Below are 15,305 nucleotides of genomic sequence, written 5' to 3' on the forward strand. Positions count from 1 at the left end.
GCGGACAGACAGACACGCATCGACATCCCGCAGCTGGGGTTCCCTTCCTCCTCCTTCTTTCGGCGTCGGAAGAAGGGGCACGCTTTCTCTCTCTCCCTCGAACACGGAAAAGAGAGAAAGAGAGAGAGGAGAGGAAGGAGGAGAGGAGAGAGAAGGCACCAGACTCGCCACAACCCCACAGCGTGAGAGAGAGAGAGAGAGCGCGCGAGGCTGAGCAGTTTACGCACGGACTCGCGCTTGCATCCATCCACCGCGTTCCGCTCCGCTCCGCGCGCAGATCGGACTACAGCCCAGCCACAACTTTTTTTGTTGTTGAATAATGCTCTTTGCGAATGGAACTTTTACCGTAACGCGTGATTACTTCCTTCCAGACTTTCACAGGTAAGTGCAAACGGATTTACTTTATTATTCATTTTATTTTCTTAAGTCTTTCCGCCTGGTGTTTTTACCTTTTCTCCCTCAACGTTGTCTGAAGCGTCCCGGTTTGAGACGTGGCTTTTTTTTTAATTTAATGGACACGTTTCTTCGCTACGACGTTGTCCACCACTGCGTTTTATTTATTTTTTTACGTGATACATTTTAAGTACTTTAAACGTCACGTAAAAATCGATCTTAAGCAGGTGTTTTTTCCCAACATTGATTCGAGAACAGGTGCAGCGAACGACGTGAACTTTTATTTTCCCCCTCCACGTTTTTCTGCGTAAAGTAAAACACTCGCAGATTCAACGCAACTTCGCTGAATTGAGGTCGGCAGTTTTTGTTAATCCTCGCAGTACGCAAGCAGAATTTTTAATGTCGTTCCTGATTGTGGATCAATGTGTAATAATACAATGCTTGGCTATTTATTCCTTGAGCTGCTGGGATTTTTATTGCAGTTATGAAAATATACCATGCGCAATATAAAGTTGATTTGAAAGGCAGTAAGTAAGCAGCGGCAGCGTGGCAGATTCGTCACGGCGACAATGCGAAAAGTCGAGGTCTGAAGTTTAAGCACTTTTATTAAAAACGCAAAATGAAGAGTAATTAGTGTTGTGTTATTAAAGGGGAAATTAATATTTTTTAGAGGTCGAGGCGTGTCAGGCTTCTATGCGCTTTTTCTCTTGGTCTTTTATGTGATCATTAGTGGACGGGAATCTATTACGTGCAGCAGGGTGAATATGAGAAGCTTGAGAAGTTAAATGTTCAGAAATTGAAATATTTTTGGAGGAATGTGATCTGTATTGTGGTGCCTTAGTAAAAAGTATGTTTTCAGATGTTTAAAAAAAAAAAAAAAACATGTCAAAAAAGTATGTTCAACCCTAAACTTAGCGGCTCAGTCAAGACTTTCTCTTTTCTTTAGTGAGTGTAAAAGTGACAGCGAAAAAGTCATGCTGGGCTTGTTTGTCGAAAATATTACATCTTAAATATTCAATATCACGTTTAAAGTTTCAGTTAACACAATTGTCTAAAGCACTGCCCTGTCTCTCGTGCCCATCTCGTGCTTGTCAATGCCCGATCTTGAAGCTGAGCTGATCAGGGCCTGGTTAGGGCTTGAATGGGAGACCGCCGGACCACCAGGTGCCACAGTGAGGCTCAAACTGTTGTTATGTCCTTGGGCAAGACACTTCACCCACATCGCATGGTATAAATGTAGTGAGTGGGAGTAGGGATGTCACGATATTGATTATTTTGAGAAGAAACATCACCATATATTATTCTCGATTGTTGGCATAACATAACTAAACAAAAGTGAAATCCTATCATACGATGTAACGTGTTTTATGATTGCAAACATTTAAGTTAATATGATATAAACAGCCACATAAACATCACTTTACGTTTTGGGGGTCAAATTTTAATAGAAATTACATAATTTTGCCTCTAATAGTCACGATTATTCGTTTTTAGTTCTTTCATTTATATATTGTGGCCTGAATATTCACAATCATCGATTAACTGAATAATCTCGACATGCCAAAGTGTGAGTGATTGGTGGTTGGAGGAGTCGATGGCGCAGATTGGCAGCCTCGCTTCCGTCAGGCTGCCCCAGGTTGTAGCTTACATCCTCCTTGTGTGCAGTGAGAGAATAACGCAATATAAACTGTCTGAATGTCCATAAAACCGCTATATACATCAAAAGCATTATTATTATTGCATTATTATGACTAAATACAGATTTCTCCTTTTTCATTGTTTTTAATTTAGGACATGTGTAGAATTACTGATTGAAAATTAACACCAGCAAGTGATCAATCACTTTTTAACCAGAATATGATGTTACCTGAGACTTAAACCTACTTTCTTGTGTTGAAATGGAATTTGTAAGATCTACGGATATTGAGATTTTTAGATGAATGTAAAACAAAATGTGACAACCAACCCAAAAGAGGAGAACTTGAACAGTATGTGAATTTTCATAACCTTAAGAATGTTTTGGGGTGTCACTATCATTAAAACATGTACAACATTATCAACAAGAAGATAGTTATTTGCCTTAAAACCTGAGTTGTGGGGTAATTAAAGAGTGAGACACAGATTAGGAAGTAGTGGAGACAAAAAAGGGTCTTAACTTGGGGTGTTCTCGTATCTGATGGTGGTCGCGCTGGGTGAATTCTAATGAGATGTGGAGGCGGTTCGTGGAGGCTTTAGATATGGATATCACTTCTAAGGCTCGCTCTGGTGATACTGTATGAAACGTGTGGCAAAAAGGTTGGGAAGTTGCTTTGATAGACAAACTAAGAAGCTGTAAACTGAGGTGAATAGATGAAAGTGAAAAGTACCAAAAACGTATCTTCAAAAAGGTATTATTCCAGTAAAAGTAAATGGGCTAAGTACATAGTTTTAGGAATCAATATATACTGTATAGTCCGTACAAAAAAACGATTAAACATTTTCCAAAACAAGCATTTAAGATGATATTTCTGCTCTTTTGTTGTTAATTGCTATACTTGATTTAACCATTTAGCATAATTTTGATTGAAATAATGAATGTAATCTAAATATTGACCAAACAATTATCAATATTAAAAAATGTATCAATAAACTACTAAACAATAATGTATGTCACAGTGTATTTTGGTATTTCTTTTTGATATTTATGATTAGATGAATCAGTTCATAGGTCTAGTATGTCTGTTTCAAGAAACGATCAAAAGAAAACAGACAAATTCTCCTGATTTTAGACTTAGTTTGGTCCTGTTTTAGCCATGGTTTAGTCCTGGGTTTAGTCTTGGGTTTAGTCCTGGGTTTAGTCTTGGGTTTAGTCCTGGGTTTAGTCCTGGGTTTAGTCCTGGGTTTAGTCCTGGGTCTTGTCCTGGGTTTAGTCCTGGGTTTAGTCCTGGGTCTAGTCCTGGGTTTAGTCCTGGGTCTAGTCCTGGGTTCAGTCCTGGGTCTTGTCCTGGGTTTAGTCCTGGGTCTTGTCCTGGGTTTAGTCCTGGGTCTAGTCCTGGGTTCAGTCCTGGGTCTTGTCCTGGGTTTAGTCCTGGGTCTAGTCCTGGGTTCAGTCCTGGGTCTTGTCCTGGGTTTAGTCCTGGGTTCAGTCCTGGGTCTTGTCCTGGGTTTAGTCCTGGGTTCAGTCCTGGGTCTTGTCCTGGGTTTAGTCCTGGGTCTAGTCCTGGGTTCAGTCCTGGGTTTAGTCCTGGGTTTAGTCCTGGGTCTAGTCCTGGGTCTAGTCCTGGGTTCAGTCCTGGGTCTTGTCCTGGGTTTAGTCCTGGGTCTTGTCCTGGGTTTAGTCCTGGGTCTAGTCCTGGGTTCAGTCCTGGGTCTTGTCCTGGGTTTAGTCCTGGGTCTAGTCCTGGGTTCAGTCCTGGGTCTTGTCCTGGGTTTAGTCCTGGGTTCAGTCCTGGGTCTTGTCCTGGGTTTAGTCCTGGGTTCAGTCCTGGGTCTTGTCCTGGGTTTAGTCCTGGGTCTAGTCCTGGGTTCAGTCCTGGGTTTAGTCCTGGGTTTAGTCCTGGGTCTAGTCCTGGGTCTAGTCCTGGGTTTAGTCCTGGGTTTAATCCTGGGTTTAGTCTCAATAAACATTTACAACTCTCAGGACCTTCTACATCTTTGCGTTCCTCGACTTTAAAGCAACACCCTGGAACATATCATACTTTGAACTGATTTGCAAGTCTCTCAGGAAAACATAGCACAGCACAGTTTGGGAAAATCGCACTCCTCATCACATTTAGAAACATGTACTGATATTTATTACGGTGTGGCACAAGTGAAACAAATCACTGTGAATTATAGCGGTAAAAAGATGCAATTGATTTAAGGTTCAATCAAACCCATTGTGCATAACATGTCTCATGAAATTTGATGGATTCTATTCGTCTATTTGTGTTATGTTTGTTTGAAGCCGAGCACAGCAAGATAACACAAATAAACAATTGTTATATTTGTTATAGTGTTAATATTGTCTTATTTCAGCTCATGAATAGTAAACTGTGCCATGTTACATTTCCACAGATGAGCTCGAACACGTCAGTAGAATATAGATTAATAACCCTTTACCATTAGGGCAGATTGGTCCTAAAACGCCTGCCTAAAATGACCCCAAATTCAAACATAAAAGAAACTGAACAGGACACAAAGTAAACAGACAAAAGACACATAAAAATAATCATGTAAGACTGGCTTTTGTCCCATTGACCTGTAACTTTGTCTACTTTCAAATCCCATAGTATTTATGTTCAGTCCTTGACATTCTGTTCTTGTCATCCATTTCCTTGTTATTGCTCTCTTTTGTTTTTGCTGCAGCCAAAGTACATTCTACAGGTATCCATCTATCGTTTCCATTGTTGGTGTTGTTTTTTTCACGTCCTATATACAACGTTTCAAATGGAGACAATTCCCATTTTAAAGCTGAAGCCTATATTTTATATTCTTAAAATGAGATCTAGAGACAAGTAATTGAAAAAAAGTCCTTGTAGAAAACCTATTCAAATGTTATGAACGAAAATACGTAGGTTATAATCTTCTTTATACATCTTACATGCCCAGGAGATTGACAGTTCCCTCAGAAGTTCATCAGATGTGGACAAAGAGGACTAAATTGAGTGCTGCACTGATTTTACGTTTGCTCGCCCTACTTTGCTACTTGACTCACAATGCCTTTCTGTAGAAGAAAAAGTCAATGAATTTATTTTTTAAGTGTGTCATATGGGTTCAGACAGCCCCCCGTCCTCACTGCTGTACGTCTTGAATTGTGTCCAAAAAGAAGAGGAGCTCGGGTCGAGTTGATTGCGCGGAATATGGATGGCAGGAAGCGTGTGATTGGTTAGCGAGCGCTGTTGCACTGGTAATCCTGTTGTGAGCCGGGCAAATGGGATTAAGACAGTACTGTGTAAGAGAAACACAGCCGGGGGAGAGCGAGGGGTGATCGGGGGGAGCCGGGGCTGTCCGGATGGGCCGGTAGTAGACTTGGTTTACGGGAATCATTGGTTTGTGCATAATGCAAATAGATTAGAAAGGTCTGCAAATCTCCCATTGTTGCATGTTTTGGATTAGAACTGTTGGTTTTTTGGGGGGGTGGAAGTCTGGAAGTATTTTTTGGACTGGTTTTCGAGGTTTTGGCAATTTAATTTTGTATTTTTTATGTCCAATTCAAACCAGTGTTCACATCCAGGGGCATCACTTGAGAGGAGCTTGGAATACAATAGTAACTGCTTCACTCACACATACATGCATTTGTTTTTTGAGGTCTAAATTTAAATTATATTGTGATTTTTTTTCAAATTGAGTATATAGGTTATAGTAAAAAAAAAATGCTACAAAAAGAGCTATTCAAAATAAAAATAAACAAAAAAGCATGTGTAATTCAATTTACAGACATTTCACATTTATCTCGGAATTATAACATTGCAATTGGGATTCTGCAAACAAGAAACAGATACAATTTTTTGTCAATGCTTTCAGCCACTTTCGACATATACGATATTTAATTGTCTGCAGATATCATTATTATACACCCAAAGAAAAATCAGTGTCACTCTCATTTGCCTACAATTAAATCAATCAATCAATCAATCAATCAATCCAATCAATCAATCAATCCAACTTTAATTCCTTCAAGCTGCAATTCAACGCATTGAGCAGTAAAATACAATAATTATAGAAAAGTTCAACAGAAGACCTCCTCAGGCAGGGTCAGCAGATCCTGTGTCAGGGCAGGTTGAGGAGAGTAACAGCCCTCAGGACAAAGGTGTCCCTCAGCTCAGGCAACACAGTCAGCGTCCATGGGGAGCCAGGTGAACTCTGGAGACACAGGGAAACTTACCAAGCCTCACTCTTACTCCGCTCGGCTGTTTTGGTTTTGAGATGATGGTTCACCACATTATTAAGACTTATGTCATGATGAACTGAATACTCTAAAAGCAATTACATTGTTCATTTAATACTCAATATTTGTGCTGTTGTGCTGCCACTAAGTCTATTGGATGCTCGTTACTGCGGCGCGTCTCAAGCGTTTGGCACGGTCCGTTTTTCGCTCGTCAGACGCCACACTTGGAAAAACTGAACATTCTGCAAAAGTCACGGCGCATCAACCAATCAGGAGCAGCAGTCTCCCAGAGCAGCTTGTCATTCGTCAGAAGAGCAGTCATTGCACAAGGCAGCAAGAGGTAGATTTGTGTCTAGTTCAAACTCGTTTTTTGGTGAGAAATTTGTTCAGAATACTCCAATATGGTCAAATGTAATGAAATCTTTTACTATTTCTATATATTTTTCAAGTATCACCTGAAAATATCTCAAGACACACTAGTACACCTTAGCACACTGCCTGGAAATCAAAGGTCTAAAGACACAATGACAAAATGTAACAGAAAGCAGTCAAATCTACCTTCCATTAAAAAACGTTACACAGTGCATCTTTAAAAATATACTAAAACATGATCACATCTTCCACAGCATCATATCAGAAGCTGCAGGCATATGACCAGCCACATTGAAGCAATTTGCACAAAATGAAAACGAGCTGTGTCCCCTCCCCCGCATCCTCACACGCACCGTCACTTTGAAAGCGAGTGTGAGTCGGCTGAAGTAGTGTGCACAACAGGCAGAATTTGCTTGCATTTGATCATATTTTAATTTGTGTGCTGTGGGTACATCTCTTTGGCTCTGGACGTCTGAAACATAAAGTGCGCCGGCTGCTGTGTGAATTTAACCCTCTAATCTTCTGAGGCGGATGATATGGTCACTCATGCCAGCTCTTCATCTGAAAGAGCTGGACCTGAGGCAATGTAATGTGATTATATGAAGGTCATGATAAAGACAAAGTGTGACATTGTTCTTTATGCTTAAGTGATACTTTTAAACTACTAATTATTGTTACCAAGACTCAAGCTGATTCAAATTTATGATACATTTCATATAGGCCAAAAATGTATCCAAATTGAATAGCCACATTTTGTTTCATTTTGTGGTTCAGTTCAAAATTTTGGCCTCACATATGTTGTTTATTTGTTACTATTCTCGCTGTCATTGTAGCAGTGCTTTTTGGAACTACAGCTTCTTCTCTACAGGTGTCACTCAGCAAAGTGAACTCTTTTTAGTCCATCCTCCAAAATAATCCATCCAATTATTTAACACATTGTAAGATCGTAGCTTGTAAGATCATGTGGCACAAGATCTTGTTCCATCCCTGATATTAACATATTGTCAATATTTAGAAGAACTGAAAAGTGTAGTTGGATTTGAGGGACAATAACATTTATCCATAAAATTTAAGGGGTTTAAGAAGTTGCATGCATACATTAAAGTCATGAAAAACATAATTTTTACACTATATGTTTGCCTTCATTCATAGATAATTACACATTATACATATTTTGCGCCTCTCTAACTATTACTAATGCATTTGTTAAGTATTAATTGAGAAATTAATATAATTTCAGACAAGACACTGTAAATGAATAGGTATCTTAAATGTACAGATATCCATTTTGAACTTCTACAAAAATTTACCATGTATAAATAATGCATTTTATGTGTAAAAACAGCCAAAACTGCACATATTTTGGACATAATTTGGAAATCTGAAACAGTGATTGAGCCAGATTTACATTTCTTGCTTGATTTTGTTGACATATTAAAGACAAAAAATTACACCGATAATTTTGAATATTATTTCATTTTTAAGTAAACTAGATCTTACCGAAAATGACAAAAAATTAAATCTTCTGTTTGATCCGTCAAAATCTTTTTTAGACCAAGACTGTAAAGTTTGGTGTGTGTAGGTGCTACTTTAAGGGCTGATTTTTATGTGGGAGAAAAATGCAATTTGAGTTTCCAATATAAATCTGGATGACAGTAATTAAATAAACTTTTGGTGCAGATTGGACAATTTAGGTGTTTCCTCCTGAAAGCTTACAAGTTGACTTTTTATGCTGTAGTTTTATTTATGTTTTATCATTGTGCCTTTATTATGTCATCTGAAAATCTAAAAAAATAAAATATATTAAAAAAGCGTACACCTTGAGAGAGCAAACTGACAAAAACATTGAAATATGTAGGTTTTGTGCGCAGTGCGTCGCCTTAAACACAGTGGTTCGGGTCTACGTAAAAGCTGGAATAGAAGCAAATGTAGGTTTGAAAAATGTTCCTAAAGAGCAGCTGCGTCTGACATGAAAGGTTGTGATGGTGAGTGCTCTCTGAAGGATACACTGAGCCTGTCCGCCGACACTCTTATATTGACATTGACGGGCAAACAAGCGTACGGTATGTAACAGCAGCCTCAGCACTTTCTATTGAGAGGTGTCTAATAAACTGCTGGGACCGGATTGAACAAGTGTGAGAGGACAATGTACAGTGAGACAGAGTGCTTGTCTTCATCTCCTGCAGGTTTGAGATGGATCTATTTTTGGGAGAATTTCACTGGAAAAACCACAGAATAATTAAGCTTGATTTGAGGACATTGTGAGCCAATTTTCACGGGTCAATTTATCCAGTTCCAAGTGAAATACTTAGTTTTTACTCGTTTATACTTTGTTATGTTCTAAGTGCAAGCACATATTTTTCATCTGTAAAATAAGTAAAATGCATTACATTGTGTTGACTTGACATGATCCATAATTTCAAGCAATATCAGTATTTCTTATTATCTGTGCTTATGTTGATTTTAGATTAAAAAAAATATTAAATTCTAAATACACCTAAATTTAAGCAAGTATATTTAGTTTCCTGATTATACAAAAGCAATAGCATTGGTTGTTAAAACTACACTATAAAAACTAAAATGTAAAAACTGTAGCAAAGTCAGTGGAAGGTTCAGAGATGAGTGCACTCACAGCAGGAAGGTCCCAGTCTTGATTTCTGGAGAATGTTAGGCACAAAAGTATTTTCTGGCCAAGCAAACGAGTCAAAAATAGAATAATTTACACTAAATGTTATGTAACATGAGTATTTGACATTACATTTAGTGTAAATGACTCTTTTACCTTTATTGAAAACACATAGATAGATAATGCTGGTACATCTGAATCTTCATACCTTTTGATTCCTCTTTATCTCAGTAATTGCCAGTTTCACTTAAAATTAGAAAACAAAAACTTGAAATAGTAGTACACATGGAATGCCAAAAAATGTACAGTATATCCTGATTTTCTTGAAACCTTGATCACAATTTCAATTTGTTTTCATCTACACAAACTAGCTTTTCACTTTCAGGGGAGTAACTACGATTATATACCTCTTCTGACAGTTCACGCTTTCGTTTGATTGGCTAAATCTACCTGTCACTTACTCAGGGCATGTCCGAGGCTGACCAATAGCGAGAGTGGCTGCATGGTGCTATCATTGTCACAGGGATCAAATCACAATTCCATTTTCGTTGTCATATCTTCCAACCAACAGAACTACAGTCGTCATAAACACAAGGGACAATCCCATCTTCCTTATTCAATAAAACCAATAGCGGCCCCACTTCACTCTTCCTCCTCCTGCTCCGTGCAGCTCATGTTACTGTTATATCTCCTTTTCCATCTGTTTTTCTTTTTATCTTGTGCGGTGGCTAGGGTTGAACAAAATGAGCAAAAGCATTAACTTCTCCGCGGCGCTGCGACCGACCCCTCTTTAGTGAGCCATGGTACCGAAACCTCAGCCCAGCCTTCACCCACGCAAACTGCCCCGGAGCCACATCTGCTCCACTTTCCACCTCCACCACACAGGCGTCATTCTCCGGCCGTGACTTCGAACGTACGTGAAGATTGGAAGATTCCATTGGAGAGATAGATCGTCTTTCAGAAATGTCTCAAGAGTTGCCAAGGAGAAAGTTGAAGGAATTTGAAGTTGGTCACAGAGATGTTTGGTAAATAAGATAAGGAAGTACAAAAGGAAGCAAAGTGGCTTGGTCAAAAGTCGAAGCAAAGTCTAGAAAGTTAGAAAAGTGAGAAAACTTCGCAAAGTGGCTTAGGTGTAGAGTCTGTAGATGAAGACTAATAATTCTGCAAAAATACTCCAACCATTTATGCACATTTACAACTTAAATTAAACCCATGGGAAGCTGAGTGTTGCTGGGGGAAACTATCCTAAAGAGCAGATATAATATGCTACGCAGGTACTTTTCTCTGCATCTTAAGACTTGCTTTTTCCCCCCAACCCAGTTACTATGCCACACTCAAACAATTTGCACTGGTGGTTATGCTAGCAAAGTGGGACAGAGCCTGGGAAAGCGGCACATAAATGTTTATTTTGACAATCAGATGAACTACAATTGAATCACTCACTGTTCACTTTCTGCATCTGTAAATTTACCTGTAAATTGTGTGTACATAGTAAGCCTATTTTTTTTTATCTTATTGTGAATTTGAATTGCTTTTTTTCAATGCATTCTATATATCTTGTTTTTTTTATTGCTCATCGTTGTACGTTGCACCGAATCACCAAAGCACCTATGTTTGTTATTTTGTTCATTGACAAGGGCAATAAACCTTTTATGATTGGGATTCTGGTTAGGTGTTGGGTGTTAGAATTAGGGTTAGGTTGCACCATGGCTGGATATGCTGCTATATTTAAGCACATCTATTGGGGATGTGGAACCGTAAATGTGGTTGAACCAGGAGCCTATTCTATAATTTGAGGAGATTCAATAACGACAGGCCTTCACACATCAACACGCATGGAATAGATGCACCGGGGAATACCAGAACCTCTTTAGATATGAGGTACCGTCGTTCCCCTGTTCATAGGAAAGGGGGAACATAGGTATTGGGGAATATAGGAATATGCACCTGGTCTTGGCAGAAGTATTAGGGAAAAATATGCCGGGCGATTAACGACGCTGAATTACTTCATTTTAAACTGTTTGTGCTCCAAATGTATTGCTCACTTATTGTATCTGTCTATGATTATATTCTATATTTAGATGTAGACAGCACTACAATTGTGTTGCCTTTTTAAAGAAAGGAAGCTTGTTTATGCAAAACATTTGACATTTTGATGATTCAAATTGGTGTTTTTCATTTTGAGTTTGTGCAGGTCGTGGTTTAACAAAGAAAGATGTTGTTAAAATGTATTGGGTTCGAAAAAAATAGTGATGTATCATAGAATATCATGAGCAATATTTTGATTATTGCAGGTACCGCAAAATCGTGATATTAGCGTATCGAGAGGGACCCTGTGGGGGAAAATGGGTACAGCCTTTTTAATCCAGGCATCTCTGAAGTTTAAGGGGGAAACAGGACCACCTTGACACATCCCTCCAGGCAGTTGCACTTTGGGTAAATTATAACTCAATAAGATAAACTAAGAGAGCCGAGTTTAATGATGCTACCGTTACAGCCATATTGCGGTCTTTTTTTTAAACACACATCCAAAAATTGACCCACAAAACCTTCACATTTCAGCCTATTGCATTTCTGATTAGTCTTTCAACAGCCACAGCTCCAAAAAAGGTGTTAATCAGTATCGTTTGATCTAACCCTCTTAATTACCCGCACTTGATTATGACTTTACTTGCCATTACTTTTTCCGGTGTTTGCTCACTTTGAACACTCACTGCTCTTGTTTTCATTTCACTTTTGGAGGGGATAAAGAAAGAAGTCAAATGAGGGGGCGTGGGCCTCTGGGTGGGACGCGATGGGTCACGGTAAGCCAAAGCAATTACCTCCACAGTCCGGGACGCTGCCAGAAGACGAGGTCAACTGCGAAAAATAAATATTGGCACGATTCAAAATCACAGTGTTGCTCTTGTTTTATACCGAAATGACATTTGCAAGTCAGTATCACTCGGGTGGAAAAGCTGGGCTCACAAATCTGCATGGAGTTGTTTTATTTCCACTCATTCAAAAACATGTATTGAGGAATTGCTTGAAGTGTCAGATTAGATGGATGTTACTGCAGAAAGAGGTGAATTGGTATTAAAAGGTAATTTTTTAATCTTTTCTAAATAGCACTTTTCATCAAATAGTAGACAAGCTTGAAGACTCATTAGTTCTGTGGCATGTCAAGAGCGCGGATTACAAGCAAGTGGTAGTCTTGTTTTCTTTTTTTTAGCTTCGTGCATTTAGCTGCGTCCAAGTCAAGTCTAAGTCCTCTGCTTTGAATTTTCAAGTCTTTATACAAAATTAAGGAATATAGCTTTTTTTTGTAAATGGTCCTTCCTTAAAAAGTCCTGTTCACAATTAGAGAAGAAGACGGATATGTTCCAGATCTTGTGAAATCTAAATAAACATAAAAGAAGAACTGTTTTTAAGGGGAAGCAAAATGTTTTCAAGTCAAGTCCCGAGTCACTGGCCTTCAAGTTCCAGTCAAGTTCCAATCAAGCTCCAAGTCTTTGTACATTTTACCTGTTTTTACGTCTTAAGTCATCAAAATAGTGACTCAAGTCCAAGTCATGACTAAAAGTGACTTGCAAGAACTCAAAAAGAGGGAAAAATCTTGTGTAATCTCCCAAACAAGGGTATCAGGTGATACTTTTGTGGTTCATTTACACTTACACAAGATACTTAAAACTCAAACAAGATATTTGCATGTAGAATTTAACACATTCCCGATGCACGGTTAAAATACTGTCCAAATATCTCATGAAAAGAATACAAAACATATCGGTATATATCGGTATACATTTTTGTCAATATCGCCCGGCCTTTACACCAACAAGAAAATTGCAACATGGCTGCAATCACGATTTCCCCCCACATGGTTATTTAAGCGCATTATATTTGATTTGTTGAAACCTGAATAAATATGGGAAAAAAAGCCTGTCTTACTTGTCCAACCCAGTGTCAGGAGAATGGCTCCCGTGTTCCAGAGTTGGGGAAAAAGAAAATAAATCAGCCTCATCCCGACTGGAACACATCTTTGCCAGCAGCTCGGCTCAAACCTCTTACATCAAAAGCAGGGAATGCGTAGGGTTGCCTTTTTTTCCTCCCCTTCCCACCCGTTCAAAATATTTATTGAGAGATCGGTTGGAGTGTCAAATTAGATGGATAACGCCGTGGAAGATGGGGTTGGGCTGATGTAATTGCTCAGCTGTGCGGCTCTAGTAGGATGTGTTGTGACATGGAGAGCATTATCTGTCAAAAGATGATGCGTTTTCTCTTGTGTGACAACTCCTCATGTTTCTGGCATCTCGCACAATGTGTCACAGCCAGACAAATCAGACGAGCAGCACCTCGCTCTCTCGCCGCCCCGGCACCCGCCATCACCACCAGCGCCGTCGGTCTTTTGTGCCAGGGCATGCCATGACAAGTGGGGAACGGGGAGGAGAGGGCGGCAGCGGGACGCACCGTGCCGTAGATCCTTTTATTTATAGGTGTTGGCCAGTTGACGATAATTTGGCTGCTTTCTCTTCTATCTTACTGTCACGTTGCGTAGGGCTGCAAAGATTAATCAGAAACATCATGACTGGCCGGATATTGTTTTTTTTATCATCAGAATCGTTTTCTGGAATATACACACTCTAAAGAAAGTTGCATTTATGTTTTTAATCTATTAAGCATTTCCTTTGGAAATGTTCTCTATCTACAGACATTTATTTTTAGAGAAGAAAGTATGTAAAAAATCTCAACGTACAATAATTTGACTATGATAATAATAATTGCTGAGTAGTCGACTACTAAACAAAGCATTCATATATTAGCCCTAATAATGAGCCTTCTGTTCTATGTTGGAGGAGGCAATATGGGCAATAATTGAACTTGTGTCTCTAGTAACCGGATGAAAGAGTAACTCACTGTGCTACTAGTATTCCTCTGTTTTTAGAAAAAAACTAAACATTCCGACTCTCATCAAGCGTCATTCTCAATCTGCGAATCTAGTCTGGGAACTCGGATAGTCATCCTACTCAGGGAGTATTTGGTTATATTTGAAACTACCCTCTTGGCTTCCTATCAGCCCGGTAATGGGCAATCTACATTCTGTTGTAAACTGACATTCGCTCCCTCTTCACTGAGTACCTGATTAGCATCAGAATGCCCTGAGCGTCTCCCGCTCCAGGCTTTCAAAGAGGTCCCGCCCGGGGGGCAGGTCCTACTCAGAGAAGGATGAATATCTGAGTTCCCAGACTCAATTCACAGATTGAGAATGCTGCTTGGATGAGAGACAAAACTTTTAGTTTTTCTAAAAACAGAGTCCAGATGTTACAACTGAATCTTTTTCTACAATGGAACACTCCTGGACCTGATTGTTCAACCATAATCTCAGATAGTGGGGTTGATGTAACTCTATGGGAGATTTGAAAATATCTAAAACAGACAAAACCTTATACAAATTTTTAGAGATTGTCTCCAGAAACTTGCCATAATATCACGACCTTTGGAGTTGAATAATGCTTTCTGAAGCTATTTATGGAAGGAAAAAAAATACTTATCTTTTTTTGTGTTAGCAGAGAAGACATTTACATTTGTGTCAGTTTTTGTTTCATACATCTTAAGTCCCAGTAAATACAGAGATATGAACCATAAACCCGGTCAACAACGGACAAAATGCAAAAACTAAATCATATTATCACTTATCTTTGATTCTCATACAAATCTCCCACCATTTTCCTTGCAGGGGCCCGCCTAATCCCCTCTATTGGGCTCCCAGAGGTCGTATCTCCCAGTGCTGCTGACGGATCACGTTTATTTTTAATCTGGGTGATGAGAGCCTGCCACACACAACAGATCATATGGCTTGTTCGAGTTGAGTGGCGAGCCCTCCGTCCGCAGCCACATCCCGTCCCTATACGAAAAGAACACAGAATTACGACCTTGGTGCGGTAAAGCTTCGATAATCACAGGTCCGGCTGAACAATGTGTCATTATTATTCCAGGCGGTGGCTGTTGTTTCATTCCGTGTCAAATCTCCCTCACTTTTTGCCTTATTAACATTGTGACCCTGTCCGTTTGCTCTATGTGTCTTCAAGG

General features: G+C 39.4%; 1 protein-coding gene across 1 annotated transcript in view; it reads left to right on the plus strand.

Moving 5' to 3' along the window:
• The first annotated feature begins 212 nt into the window (after positions 1-212).
• cdh7a (cadherin 7a) overlaps positions 213-15,305 on the plus strand; it is a 292,083-nt gene continuing 276,990 nt past the window's right edge. Inside the window, exon 1 of the mRNA XM_072451151.1 lies at positions 213-381. The gene's annotated coding sequence lies outside the window, so the exon portion shown is untranslated. The remainder of the gene's footprint in view (positions 382-15,305) is intronic.

The sequence above is a fragment of the Eucyclogobius newberryi genome, unplaced genomic scaffold (assembly GCF_026437365.1).
Source record: "Eucyclogobius newberryi isolate DKJ021-1_F unplaced genomic scaffold, fEucNew1.0.hap1 SCAF_18, whole genome shotgun sequence".
Classification (NCBI taxonomy): domain Eukaryota; kingdom Metazoa; phylum Chordata; class Actinopteri; order Gobiiformes; family Gobiidae; genus Eucyclogobius; species Eucyclogobius newberryi.